We start from the raw sequence: 14,779 nt of genomic DNA, 5'->3' as shown, positions 1-14,779 counted from the left end.
TTCTTGGAGTGATGTCCGCAACGGAGAAAAAATATCCTTCTTGTAACGTTGCCCTCAATTTAGTATTTTCCAAAAACTGAAATTAGTACATATCTTATTCACAGAAGAAATATTTTTTGGGGAAAATCATTTGATAATTTTTATATGGTATGTAATAGACTCTACCCAATAGTGTCACTGTCGGAAAAAAAATTGGCTGCGTAAAATGTTAAATTTAACGGAGATTCTAAAAAAAAATAAAGAATCGACAGTTTGAGAGTTTTTCATAAAATATACAATATGATCCATATTAAATATTCCTGTTAACATTTGCTACAAATTTGAGAATTTAGGTAATAATTTCCACCGCCTGTGCTTACAGATCATAAGATTATCCACCCTCGAAAAACAAGTTGCCCCATTCACCCAGGTTACTTCATATTAAATAAAGACATGGCTAAATAAAGACGCTCTGATATAACTTGTGGCAGTCGAAAACAGACAGGCCCCCATTCTAGCTGTCAGTCATAATAAACAAGCACGTAAACGCTGGAATCTTCGCACAAGATCAACCTTGTACACTTTCACGATTCCCACCCGGTCGTATCGATTAGCAGCCCTTCGTAAACGCGTCGAAAATAATGAGGGCGGTCAACTGGACAGCTTTCATGTAAATGTCAAATTTTCTTCTAATTGTATCGAAGATGGTATCTTAAATGTCACGATGTAACAACGTTCTGTAGAGTAAAAGTACAAAAATTGCTTCCTAATTGGATGTAGTTCGGACACGACATAGGCTCCTGACATTCACTAACACATACCTACGCGATAATTTTGATAAACGAAATTGTTAGATATTTTTAGAAGTCGTTCTTTCACGTTTTCTCCGCAAATGTAATATCTTTCGCTACTAAAACTGAAACTGAAGAACACTTAAATAACATATGTACAAGCACAGAAAACTGAAGTTTATACAGGGTGTAAGAAGTTTGACTGCCATTACCTCAGCATGAGATAGAGCAATCGTAAATGAAAAAAAAAGTTGTATATTACAGCGGCGTAAGATTAACAGTTTTCAAAATACAGCGAGTATTAATATTGGGGAGTTTCATCACAGCGTGACAACAACGCTTAACCTAACGCTATACAGCTGGTGCATACCACGTATGCACGCGGCAGACTTGTCATGCGGAAAAAATGTAAGCAACTATTATTGTGAAACATTTAGTAAATTTCAAGACAATTGTTTTCNATTTATGTAATCATTAAAAATAAACATGTAAACCCAGACACAAACAATTAGTTATGGGAATTAATACACTACTTCGACGAAGTAACAGTCAACGAATGTGGAATGTAGAGTAGAACAGCATCAGCCATTATTGTGTATGACGTATAAAATGGATAATTTATTATATGAATGTAGTTTGGAAAGCCGAAGTGAAATTGAATTCACAAATTAATGCTCGATTAATCGAATATTAATCAGAAATGGAAATATTTTGGATTGGTAAAAATTTATTTATCGTATTGCAAAGTTTTGTTTAATTTCTTGAATCGATGATTTTATAATTCCTCTTGACTTGATGCTGTATACTTACTTACTATGATTCATATTAATTAATTAATTTAAGGGCACAGTTTTCTAAACCAATTTTACCAATAAGTACATTTTAAAAACTTGTTTTAATGTACATTAATTTGTATTTTGAGTAATTGTGTATCTCTTACAATTTCCTAGATGTCGATAGAGGAGCATCTTTAAATAAATTAGCCTGTACACATATTTGAAGTTTAGCCGAACGAAAAGGGTTAGTAATATCAAGTACCTCGAGAGATAAGAGTCTTAAACAGTAGATCTTTTAAGTATAAAATTAAGCGTTTTCTTTTAAGTCCGTGTTTCTGCAGAACACAGAATTTTTTAAATGCTGATCAGTATGTAGCATTAGCATCAATTATTAATTTCGTAATGGGGTAGTTTCCTTTTGCTTAACAGAATGAACTGTTCATCTTAAAAATGTATAATTTTTTAATATTCCTGTTGAAAGAATTACTTAAGTAATTTAAATATTTTTCTTAGGTATTTTAATTTCAAACCGAATTTAGGAAAATATCGAAATGAAAATTAGCATATTGATGGGATTACATAACTGTCAACGATTTCTGCATCGATGTTTTAGGTATTTCATCTACATATAAATTCAACGACTCCGTGTCCACCACTAGAGGTCTCTTCGATAGTTGAAGGAAATGAGAGGAAATCACCATTGAGTGATTTTTTGTTCGCAAAATATACTTATGATAGTAATTAATAGATTTAAAAATATTAATTAAAACTATATTATTTTAATAACTAGAAACTAAGTTAATTTGACGACGCAATTAGCGTTGAGATAAAGTAGACTTTTTCGAAACACTCGGAAATATAACGGATTTCCTTACCGTTTAGAGAACATGCCAAACAGCAAATTCTACTCAACTTAAACATTTGCTATATTCAATTATTGTTGTATTATAAACTTTTCTTTCTATACTTATGACATTGCAAGTAACAACTAGTTTACCCCGACCACCATTGAATTATATCTGCAATTTATAGAAAAAGGTATATTAAAAAGAACGCAGGATTTCATATGAGGAGAAATATTTTATTAATTAAAAAGTTAGCAAAGTTTTTACATGTTTTTAAAAGATACACATTGCCATTAAATGTGAAAAAGGATGCCCTCAAGGACTCATTTGGCGTGCTCGACTTCTTTTAAGAAAATTATGTGTCACACATTCCCATATCTGCTGTTGAATTTCGTTGATAACTGTACGAATTTCTGCATTTAATTCAAGAATGGTATTCATTTGAGCAGAATAAACTTTGGACTTTACGAATCTCCATAAGAAAAAGTCGCATGATCGTGGTGGCCAAGTTACTGCCGACGAAAGATGCTAGCTTTAATGCCTTTACTACAAACATAGGGTGAGAACGAGTAAGGTATGTAACAACAGCCGGGACGCGCAGTCATTTATTTATTAGTTCTCGGAACGGAAAGTAAGATATTTCAGTCATCATAAATTATCGAAAGTTGAGGGCTTTCAAATAGGTAGAGTAGTCCTTCGGAGAAAATTTGCCAATATTTTAACAAGTTCACTTCGAGGCCATGTGTTAAGCGTCTGGGAGGCGCCATCGCCGCGTAGAACCCCATCTTTTTAATAACGCGCGAAACCGCGAGAAATACGTAAAGGTTCCAATGTAGACTTAAATTATATTGTTAAACTAATAATAATAACTGATAAGAAAAGGTTGGCTGTTTTTTCGGAGGATTTTCCAAGCTATTAAGAAGATATTAAATGACATTGACTAATCCGCCCCGTATTTGCTACACGGAGTCACGAGGGAAAGGCTAGGGTTTAGTTTAGTTTTATAATTCATATATAAATGTAAACTCAGTCAATTAGATAATTATTAACCTAATTATTAAAGCATCCCGACATTCAGGGTCCCCGACAATAAGATAAGAACCCAAACTTCTGGACCCAAGAAATGGGCGTGTCAAAGCGAAGTGTGGAATTCGAGAAGAATCTGCAAAAAAGGCAGTTCGTCCTTAGGTTTCACATTGAGTAGACTAACTATTAACTTTAGAGTTTCGAGCTAATTAATTAAATTTAATAGTTTTTCCAAATTTTGTATGAAGCGCGCATTCCCTGAATCTCGGTACGCTGTCGTGTTTGAATCAATTCATCAATAATGTTGTTCGAGTCGTTGTGTGTTATTTTGTTTGTTTGTTTTGTTTATTGTTAATAAAACCCTTCCTAGAAGTTTCGGTGTTTCTTTTTGTTTCTTCCAACTTCAGTGTCACCCTGAATAGCCAACCACTGGATTACAGTCTACGTAAGCAATAAAGGGTAAGTGCTGAAAGTCATTCTCTGAACATACAACATTTCCCACGTATTTATTAAAGTATCATGATAATAAACTCCCTTTCGAGAATTAAATAGTAACTCTTTCGAGAATTAAGTAGTAACTCTTTCGAGAATTAAACAGATAATTAATTAAAGGTAGATAATTCAAGAAATAACCCCTCAGGTTACAGGTATAACATTTTTCTTATAACGTTGCTCTCAATTTAGTATTTTCCAAAAATTGAAATTAGTATCTTAATCGCAGAAGAAATACTTTCTGGTGAAAATCATTTGATCATTTTTATATGGTACGTAATAGACTCCTCTCATTAATATTAATGTAGGTACTTAGAAAAGTAAACTCTATCGAAAAAAAAAATGGAGTGATATTACCTATAATTATTAAAATGCGTAAAATGTTAATTTAACGAAGATTCTCAAAAAAAAAGGAATCGAGAGTTTTAGAGTTTTTCAAAAAATTTACGATATGTTCCGCATTAAATATTCCTGCTAACATTTGCTACAAATTTGAGAATTTAGGTAATAATTTCCACCGCCTGTGCTTACAGATCATAAGATTATCCACCCTCGAAAAACAAGTTGCCCCATTNTTACCGTTTAGAGAACATGCCAAACAGCAAATTCTACATTCAACTTAAACATTTGCTATATTCAATTATTGTTGTTTTATAAACTTTTCTTTCTATACTTATGACATTGCAAGTATAATAACAACTAGTTTACCCCGACCACCATTGAATTATATCCGCAATACATGTTTTTAAAGGGTACACATTGCCATTAAATGTGAAAAAGGATATTAGACAGATGCCCTCAAGGACTCATTTGTAAGTTACGACATTTCAGTTTGAAAACAGGGGCGTCCACGCGTGGATTACCTAGTGCGTTTATAATAAATAATTTTATAATGCTGTAGAACGATTACCCGGTTCCGCATTAATAATCTGGCTGAGCTCTGGCAAATATCTGGAACATTACATATGTCTCCGCAGTAGATTCTTGGAGTGATGTCCGCAACGGAGAAAAAATATCCTTCTTGTAACGTTGCCCTCAATTTAGTATTTTCCAAAAACTGAAATTAGTACATATCTTATTCACAGAAGAAATATTTTTTGGGGAAAATCATTTGATAATTTTTATATGGTATGTAATAGACTCTACCCAATAGTGTCACTGTCGGAAAAAAAATTGGCTGCGTAAAATGTTAAATTTAACGGAGATTCTAAAAAAAAATAAAGAATCGACAGTTTGAGAGTTTTTCATAAAATATACAATATGATCCATATTAAATATTCCTGTTAACATTTGCTACAAATTTGAGAATTTAGGTAATAATTTCCACCGCCTGTGCTTACAGATCATAAGATTATCCACCCTCGAAAAACAAGTTGCCCCATTCACCCAGGTTACTTCATATTAAATAAAGACATGGCTAAATAAAGACGCTCTGATATAACTTGTGGCAGTCGAAAACAGACAGGCCCCCATTCTAGCTGTCAGTCATAATAAACAAGCACGTAAACGCTGGAATCTTCGCACAAGATCAACCTTGTACACTTTCACGATTCCCACCCGGTCGTATCGATTAGCAGCCCTTCGTAAACGCGTCGAAAATAATGAGGGCGGTCAACTGGACAGCTTTCATGTAAATGTCAAATTTTCTTCTAATTGTATCGAAGATGGTATCTTAAATGTCACGATGTAACAACGTTCTGTAGAGTAAAAGTACAAAAATTGCTTCCTAATTGGATGTAGTTCGGACACGACATAGGCTCCTGACATTCACTAACACATACCTACGCGATAATTTTGATAAACGAAATTGTTAGATATTTTTAGAAGTCTTTCTTCCACGTTTTCTCCGCAAATGTAATATCTTTCGCTACTAAAACTGAAACTGAAGAACACTTAAATAACATATGTACAAGCACAGAAAACTGAAGTTTATACAGGGTGTAAGAAGTTTGACTGCCATTACCTCAGCATGAGATAGAGCAATCGTAAATGAAAAAAAAAGTTGTATATTACAGCGGCGTAAGATTAACAGTTTTCAAAATACAGCGAGTATTAATATTGGGGAGTTTCATCACAGCGTGACAACAACGCTTAACCTAACGCTATACAGCTGGTGCATACCACGTATGCACGCGGCAGACTTGTCCTGCGGAAAAAATGTAAGCAACTATTATTGTGAAACATTTAGTAAATTTCAAGACAATTGTTTTTTCCAGTTTTTAAATAATTAAAAGAAAATATATCAATTTTGTAGTACAAAGATAGTGTTTTGCTAAAATTTTAGCTAGAATTTTAGTAATTGTGGATCTCTTAAAACAGGAACTTGACTTTTAATTAAATTATGAATTTGAAAAATATGTACTTATTTAAAGTACCCAAAGATTCATGTCGTCCAAATAATCCTACGTATTAAAAATAATTTAGGTACTTACCACAATGCAAAATTCAGTGATTTTTAAACGCACAAGTACAAAACAAACTAGAACATATCCACTCGCTGGAAAACACCTCAAGAAAAGGAAATAGTGGTACGCAAAAATCACTCAGACACGGTCCAATTCCAGATACCAACTGATTTTTTTGCATAATGTTGAACAGCTTAGTACCTCGTGTTATCTGCCGCGCCGTTGTCACATTGCTTGATGGTATTCTATGCACGCAGTTATGTCAATTTTCCTTAATTAATCGAACTGTTGTACATCAAGTTGAAGATTTTGATCATTTTTTCTCGGAAATGGTTGAGTTTAGGACCCTTGTCATTTTGTTTATTTTAATGTATTCTATCGTCTGTTAAAATTAAGTCAGTCAAACTTCTAAAACTTCCAAAATTTTGTAATAAAGAATTGATTTGTAACATTTAGTTAATATAATAATTACTAACTAGAACAAACACAGTTGATATTTTACAAGCAACGAATGCAAACATAACATATCTAATACAAATTAAGGAACAGTTGTTTGAATATTATCACCCTTCTCTTTTTAGTCCTGTAGCCAGGGGGGTCCCAATTGCCTCCTTCATTTAGATGGAAATTACCCAAGTGTATTTTGTGTATTTTGAGTTGCAGAACACGAATTTTTTGAGTAGAAGGTTGCCCAGATGTCGATAAGTTTTTTATTAACAAAAAAACTTGCAAAATACTGAGACCTTCATTTTTGGCAAAATAAAATGTTCTTGTTATTTGACCCATTTTAAGAAGAAATTGTCTCTTGTAATTTTTTTGTTAAACGCATAGTCTTCGAAATAAACGCCGTTAAAACTCGAAAAATGCAATTTTTGTGATTTTCAATTGTTAATAACTTTTGATTGAATAGGTATTTTGTAATTCTACTGATGGCGTTTGAAAACACGTTAAATACTACAAATTATGAGTAATTGCAGTGTGAAAATTTGTTTTTTCCACTGTTATTTGAAGCTATAAACTTGTATAATAATTTTAATTATTGTAATATTGCAAATTTTGCCAAAAACTAAGTTTTCAGTATTTTGCAAGTTTTTTGTTAATAAAAAACTTATCGACATCCGGGCAAAGTTCTCAGTATTTTGCAAGTTTTTTGTTAATAAAAAACTTATCGACATCCGGGCAAACTTCTACAAAAAAATTCGGGTACTGCAGCTCAAAATACACAAAAAACACTTGGGTAACTCCATCTAAATGAAGGAGGCAATTGGGACCCTCCCTGGCTGCAGGACTATTTCTATTGTGACCATCCTTTGACCATACCATTAACAAAAGGCATAATTGTAAGCAATATAACATCCAAAAATCATTTAAAAAAATTAAACCTGATTTAATTAAAAGCTAGGATTTTTAGAAAAAGTGGGAAATATCTTAAAAACAATTAGGTTTTGATATAAATCAATGGCTATCTCTCTATCTCGGGAACTAAACATTTTCGCAGTAAATGTTTATGGGAACATAGGAAGCATATTCACAAAGTAAGAGTACTGAGACTCTGAGACTCTGATGCTCTGTGGTTTTTGTTTTCGACAAAGTTGTCAACACTGGATTCAAGGCCAAGGTGTTGGGAGCAGAACACGCCCTCATTTGTCTCAGTAAGTTAAAAACTGTTGTTCTAGTGGGGTGTTGAAGTGAGTACCGCTATTCCGAATCCCGCTAGGTGCTACAATTTTATAGGGTACATTTCTGTTCAATTTGTTTACTCTGCAATTCTATTTTTTTAAATGACAAGTAGCTGTTTGAATATGTACTTGTACAAAGCTAATAATTCACAATTCAAGCAACCCTATTGCTACAAATTCAAGAGAACAAATTCCTTTAGTGCACTCCCCGAAAGAAACGTAAAAATCCTGACCCGACCGCGCGCTCCTGCAATTTCCACTTCCGTTCGGCGCTGCCTTTTTGCCGGAAGTCAACTGGTGTTGCATAAACATTCCTGGATGCATACGTACACCGGCTTCCGGAGTAATGTTCGGCTCCGTGCTCTGTGCGTCTAATAGAGCCCGAATTTTCGAGGAACTGGGAAAATTGGTGCTCGGGGCCGTGTCCCGAACGTGATTAAAATGTAGGATGCTGCCGGATAGGCGACGCGGCGATATGAGGAGTTCTTCGGATAACGCACAAGCCGACAATGAAAATATTGACTGAGAGTCGAAAGTGTAGGATAATATGTCAGAAATGTGTTAAGTATCTACGGTTATCCTGCTTTTCGCCTCATCTGCTTTGTAGGAGCTTTTGCAGGTATTTGTCGACAGCTAATTAGGTATTTGTGTTGACATAAACTGAAACGTTTATTTTAAAAATCAAAAAGTAATATCTTCAGTATATACCTAAGTACAAAAGCATAATTTAAATTACAAAAACTATTAATTTACTATAAACTAGTTATGTGACTACAACAACAATACAAAAATATGGATGATTTGACAAAAAAATTAATGTGTACAATGACTTATGCGGTTTTTGCACGGAATACAATTTTTTAGCATTGAATGTTAACTTTAAGGGAAGTGCTTGGAAAAATATTAAGGCAAATGGTTCACTCTAGTTTTACAGAAGATATTGTAAGAGTGAATTCAATAAAAGAAAACTGGAACATAATCGAGCACTTCATTGTTCTTGAAGATATCTTAACCGTTATAGAGAACACCCTGTAAATGCAAATCAATATTCGACGTATCTATAACATTTTTTATAGGTCTGTTCCATCAAAACAGATCCGAATCAAGAAACAAAGGACCGTTAGCGCTGTTTAACAACACGAAACCAGTCCAAATTATAGAAGCCGTTGTATAATACAGTTTATTACATACAATTAAATTTATATGCCAGAAAATGCCTTGACGCATGCCCTTCTATTGATGGGCCCCCCAATAACATTGTATCGACTCTGGGGTAATAAAAAGTATTTTATGCGATGTGGAAATCCAACTTTCCGAGAATCTTTTATACATATAAAGTTAAGTTAACGACTTGCACATTGTTTGTCGGGCACCTACAGTTAAATGTAATCACAATGTTAAATTGACGTAGCCAAAACAAATTTTCCTTATCAAAATATTGCCGGTGTTGAAAATACCATTTTCAATACAAGCTCCCAAATATGAATATGAGAGATATAACTAGTGCACAAAATAACACTTTTTTGGACCAGGCCGCGAAATAGTTATGGAAAGAAGGGTGCCAAAGTCTTATGGGACTTTGGGCCTACAACGTCCAAGTTTGAAAAGTGTACGAAGTTGCAGTACTTTGTCTAGCAAAGAAGAAAGTCAATAGCCATAACCCCCAAAATTGAGCGGTTTCTAAGTTATTGGTTTTCAAAACAGCTGAAGTTTAAAAATTATACTGACCCAGAAATTTGTTTATTGGCTGATGGAGGCAATTAGAACCAAAATAATTGTGTCTATGTAGTGAGGCAGAAGGAAGATATTTTTAACAAAATTCGGGATGCGTGGTAATTTATTTGTTAGTTCCCGGAACAGGTGGGCCAACTCAAACAGTTAAAAATTTCAGTCAATATTATCGAAAGTTAAGGGCTCTCAGGTAGGTTTAGCGTCGCCACAAGGCCGTCTTTCGGAGAAATTTAGCAATATTTTTTAACAAGTTCACTTAGACTGTCGGGGCCATGTGTTGATTATCTGGTATAAAGAGAAAAATCGATATTTCAAATAACGCGCGAAATGCATTCCAAAGGACGTAGGAATTCCAAGAATAAATTGTTAGAAGTTGTAAAAAAAATAATAATAGATCAATTAGCTGATTTTTAGGCGGATTTTCCAAGCTATAAGAATATGTTAAATGAGATTGACTAATCCGTCCCGTATTGCTACACGGAGTCACTAGAGGAAGGCTAGGGTTACTTGTAAGTCCAGTTAGTCACAGAATCATTTATATAAATGTAAATTCAGTCTTTTAGATAACTATTAACATGGCATAGCTATGCCAAAGCGTCCCGATATTCAGGGTTCCCGCCAGTAAGATAATAACAAAAACATCTGGACCCAAGAAATGGGTGTGTCGAAACGAGGTGTCGAATTCAGGAGAGATCTCCGATAAAAGGGCAATTTTTCCTTGGGTTCCACATTGACCAGTCTACTTAGTTTTAGAGTCTCGGGTTAATTTAATAATGGATAAAGTCATTCCAAAATTTGCTATGGATCTCGCGTTCCCTGAATCTCGGTACGCTCTCGCGTGTAAATAAATAAATTAATAATGTTGTTCGAGCCGTTGTGTCGTTATTTTGTTTGTTTGTTTTGTTTATTATTATTAAAACCCTCCCTGGAAAGTTATGGTGTTTCTTTTTGTTCTTCCAACTTCAGTGTCACCCTGTACAGCTAGTCACTGGATTATATTCTACGTAAGCAATGGATGGTAAGTTCCTGAAATTCATTCTCTGAACATACAACCTTTCTAAGTCCCCACGTAGTAATTAAAGTGTAATGATAATAATTATTATAAACTACCTTTCGATAAGTTAATAGTAAACTCTTTTGTCAGTTAACAGTAGATAGATAAGTAAAGAAATAACCCTTCCGGTTACATATGTTTTCTAGAAACCAGACGAAACCACTTGAAAAGAGTCACAATTTAAAATTGTTTATTTTGATATTTTTCGCACCATCGACTAAAAGTAATGTTTTGCGCCTTCACCAGCTTGAAGTGTTGATAAGAAAACATTGTTTAATTTAAACAGACATTTCCATCAGTGTACAATTTGTCTGACAGCTTTTCAATTGTTTCCGCCACGGTAATGCTCAAATATTTTTTATTTCCCGCGTGCCTTATCTTCGTTACCTTCGCGAGGCCCTTCTGACGAACTATCTTCCACGCTGAAGATAGATCTATGCCTCCGCAAAAACAATTAGTTGAGGAGGGACAGTCATCGCAACTTCAATTACACAGAATTTGTCAGTTTATTGTAAGGCGGTCGAACTGGAAGAAACGATAAGGCGGAAATCCTCGACAGATATAATTAAAATCAAAATGCAGAACAAGCACGTCCCTCAAAGGGTTAGGGCGAGCAGATAGGCGCCCGATCTTTATTGAATGGGGAGGATTAAACGGAGGCCTTTTATTATTCTATGACATAAAAAAGCACGCCGCTCGCGGGATAATGTATTCTGCAACCGTCGATTAATTTTAATTATTTTTTATATGCGCGGATACGGAAGGGGTATTATCGCGTGATGGCTGAATATTTTCCTTGATGGTCGGCGGTGAATAATGCCTTTCTCTCTCTCGCACAATGGGAACGGAAAAACTGTTTTAAGACTGTAATAATTGAGAGTTATGCCATAGGCTCACAAGAGATGATGTCAGTGTACCTTAACTTCATATACGCAATAATTATTTTGGAATTGGTACAATATAGTGTTAAATTCGTACCAAAAAATACATTAGGTAAAATTATTTATGAAAACTTTTAAACGATATTTGAAGCATATTTATAGTTATTTATGGTACTAGTGTGTTGCGGTATAGTATAAGTCACGCTGCGAAATGTTTATCTCTCGGCTAATTTTCCCAAGTGACTTATATGACGTAACACACGAATGCCATACAAAAATTTTTCCAACACTTTCATAGAATTTTGTTTTAATAAATAAATAAAAGTAACTTAAAATTTCAAGTTGTCAACATCAGAAAAAGTAATTTAACGAAATGAATGTATTTTTAAATATTACATAGGATGCGAGTGTCAACCTTAATTGTGTCTGCAACCAAGGGTTGTCAGTAAACAAACAATATTTTTTGAGTTGAAATCACGTTGAAATCCTAAAACCTAGATTGAAAAAATGGAAAATGTGGAAATTCCATCTGAAATTTTAGAAAGAGTTAATGCGGCTACTGTATACAACAAAGAACTAAAGGAATTTCAAGATTGGAAAATCAAAGAAGGGGTGAAAGGCGTAAATGAAGATGTCTTGCTGGCTCATTCTTTCAATTTAAGTGAGAAATTAGCTCTATCCACATTGTGGACATTCCATGTTGAAGTCAACTTTGAGAGTTTACAAGAACATTGGAATTTATAAATTCGGAAGACTAGTGGCATTTCTAAAGTCTAAGCACAAACATTTTCAACCAAGAATATCCAAAGCCTTAGAAAGAGAACAAGTCGAACAATTTTTGCGTGAAGTCCTAGACGAAGATCATTTTATGAATAATGTAGGTTCTACTGAATAGTTTAACTGAGTTATATTTATTAAATTTGTTGTTTCATCTAAGCTTAGACAATGTAGAGGACAAAGGGCAGTATATCCACATCATGATTTCNACTTCAGACCCAACGGGGTTAATATTCTTAATCATATCGGACTTAGTCACTGCATGATCCTGCTTAGCTTTAGGTTTAACCACGAGGGACGGTTGTCTCTTCATAACATTTGCGTAACTTGCTTTTAGATCACTGCGCGATGATATCTGCTCGATTTTTGGTCTGAGTTCATCAATTTTAGGAAGAATAACCTCTCCCAAACTACTTTGTATAATATTTTGGACTTCATTGGTGAATTGGGTCACAATATCAGATTTGAATTTGTTAAAAAGACTTGTAAAATCTGCCAACTTCTCATTAAGTTTTTGGTCCACAGAGGAGTAAAGTTTAGCAAAGCCATCGTTTACACGCTGGAGATTAGCACTGTATTCCTTAGCAGTATTATTTTCTAAAATAGAACACTTCTTTTTACAGGCGTCACAAAGAAAAAATAAATTGGTACTCTTGCTTAACATGGAGAACTCAACGCTGTTAAGACCAATACATGAGTAGTGAAACCATCTCTTGCAGGTTCCTTCACAGCCAACAATACCTTCATTCTTGTCGATTTTACATTTAGCGCAATTAGACATGGCAAAGTGTGAAGTTGCCGCCACTGGCGGGAACCTAGTGGTACCCGTACCCAAACAAAATAGATCAACTAGCTGATTTTTAGGCGGATTTTCCAAGCTATAAGAATAGATTAAATGAGACTGACTAATCCGTCCCGTATTGCTACACGGAGTCACTAGAGGACGGCTAGGGTTAGTCACAGAATTATTTATATAAATGTAAATTCAGTCTTTTAGATAACTATTAACATGGCATAGCTATGCCAAAGCGTCCCGATATTCAGAGTTCCCGCCATTAAAAAAAGTACAGAAACGTCTGGCGTGTCGAAGCGAGGTGTCGAATTCAGGAGAGATCTCCGAAATAAGCGCAGTTTTTCCTTGGGTTCCACATTGAACAGTCTACTTAGTTTTAGAGTCTCGGGTTAATTTAATAATGGATAAAGTAATTCCAAATTTTGCTATGGATCCCGCGTTCTCTGAATCTCGGTACGCTCTCGCGTGTAAATAAATTAATTAATAATGTTGTTCGAGTAGTTGTGTCGTTATTTTGTTTGTTTGTTTTGTTTATTGTTATTAAAACCCTTCCTGGAAAGTTATGGTGGTTCTTTTTATTCTTCCAACTTCAGTGTCACCCTGTACAGCTAGTCACTGGATTACATTCTACGTAAGCAATGGATGGTAAGTTCCTGAAATTCATTCTCTGAACATACAACCTTTCTAAGTCTCCACGTAGTAATTAAAGTGTAATGATAATCGGGAAGTTTCACATTTTTTTTCTTTTCATATTAAATTCCTTTCATCGTAAAAAGTCAATTGCCACATAAATTTTAAATTTTCAATTAATAGTTTTCCTATAAAAAAATATATAAATTCAAAATAATTCTCTATGCACTAAAACGCAGTCTTAAACAAAGACGGCTGACTCACGATCCGGTATCGGTCCAAATTAAACGAGTCGTGTAGAGTCGTGTTCTGTAGTCTGTCTCACTCTTACTTATTTGTGTTTATGCAAACTACGTGTGCCGGATAGATTTTATATTATTTACTTTTATTTAACACAATATTGTTAATTACTTTAAAAACTGTACATTCTATGGCTACAGAAGCTGGATTTGTCCAAGAGCAATCTGATAATTTGTCAAAAGTAGATGTTCTACAAAATATGTTTGTATGATTTCTTCCTCCTTTCCTCATCCTTTGATACATTAAATAGTTTGTTGGGGGCAGTTAGTGTTGTGGAACTACACATGGGTACTATAACATTTATGTTCAGACACTGTTATGTTTTTCACGTTCTAGTGTTGTAATTCTGATCCTGAAGTCGCCACGCATTAAAGCTGCCTGGGTAGATATTGTGAAAATGTTCGTAGACTATGAAAATTAACGAAACTTGTCTTTAAATTTATACACTAAAACTAACTACTCAAAACTACTCAGAATTCAATGCGAACACAAACTAATTCAACACAAGATTAAATGACAGCAATGCAATGACAGCGCCAGCCTCCCGCGTCTTGACAGTCTTAACACTCATATACCGGATCCTGACGTCACAAATTGCTTGACCAATTAGGGACCGTTTT

Source organism: Anoplophora glabripennis, unplaced genomic scaffold (assembly GCF_000390285.2).
Source record: "Anoplophora glabripennis isolate ALB-LARVAE unplaced genomic scaffold, Agla_2.0 scaffold359, whole genome shotgun sequence".
NCBI classification, from domain to species: Eukaryota; Metazoa; Arthropoda; class Insecta; order Coleoptera; family Cerambycidae; genus Anoplophora; species Anoplophora glabripennis.
This window is presented reverse-complemented; position numbering follows the sequence as displayed.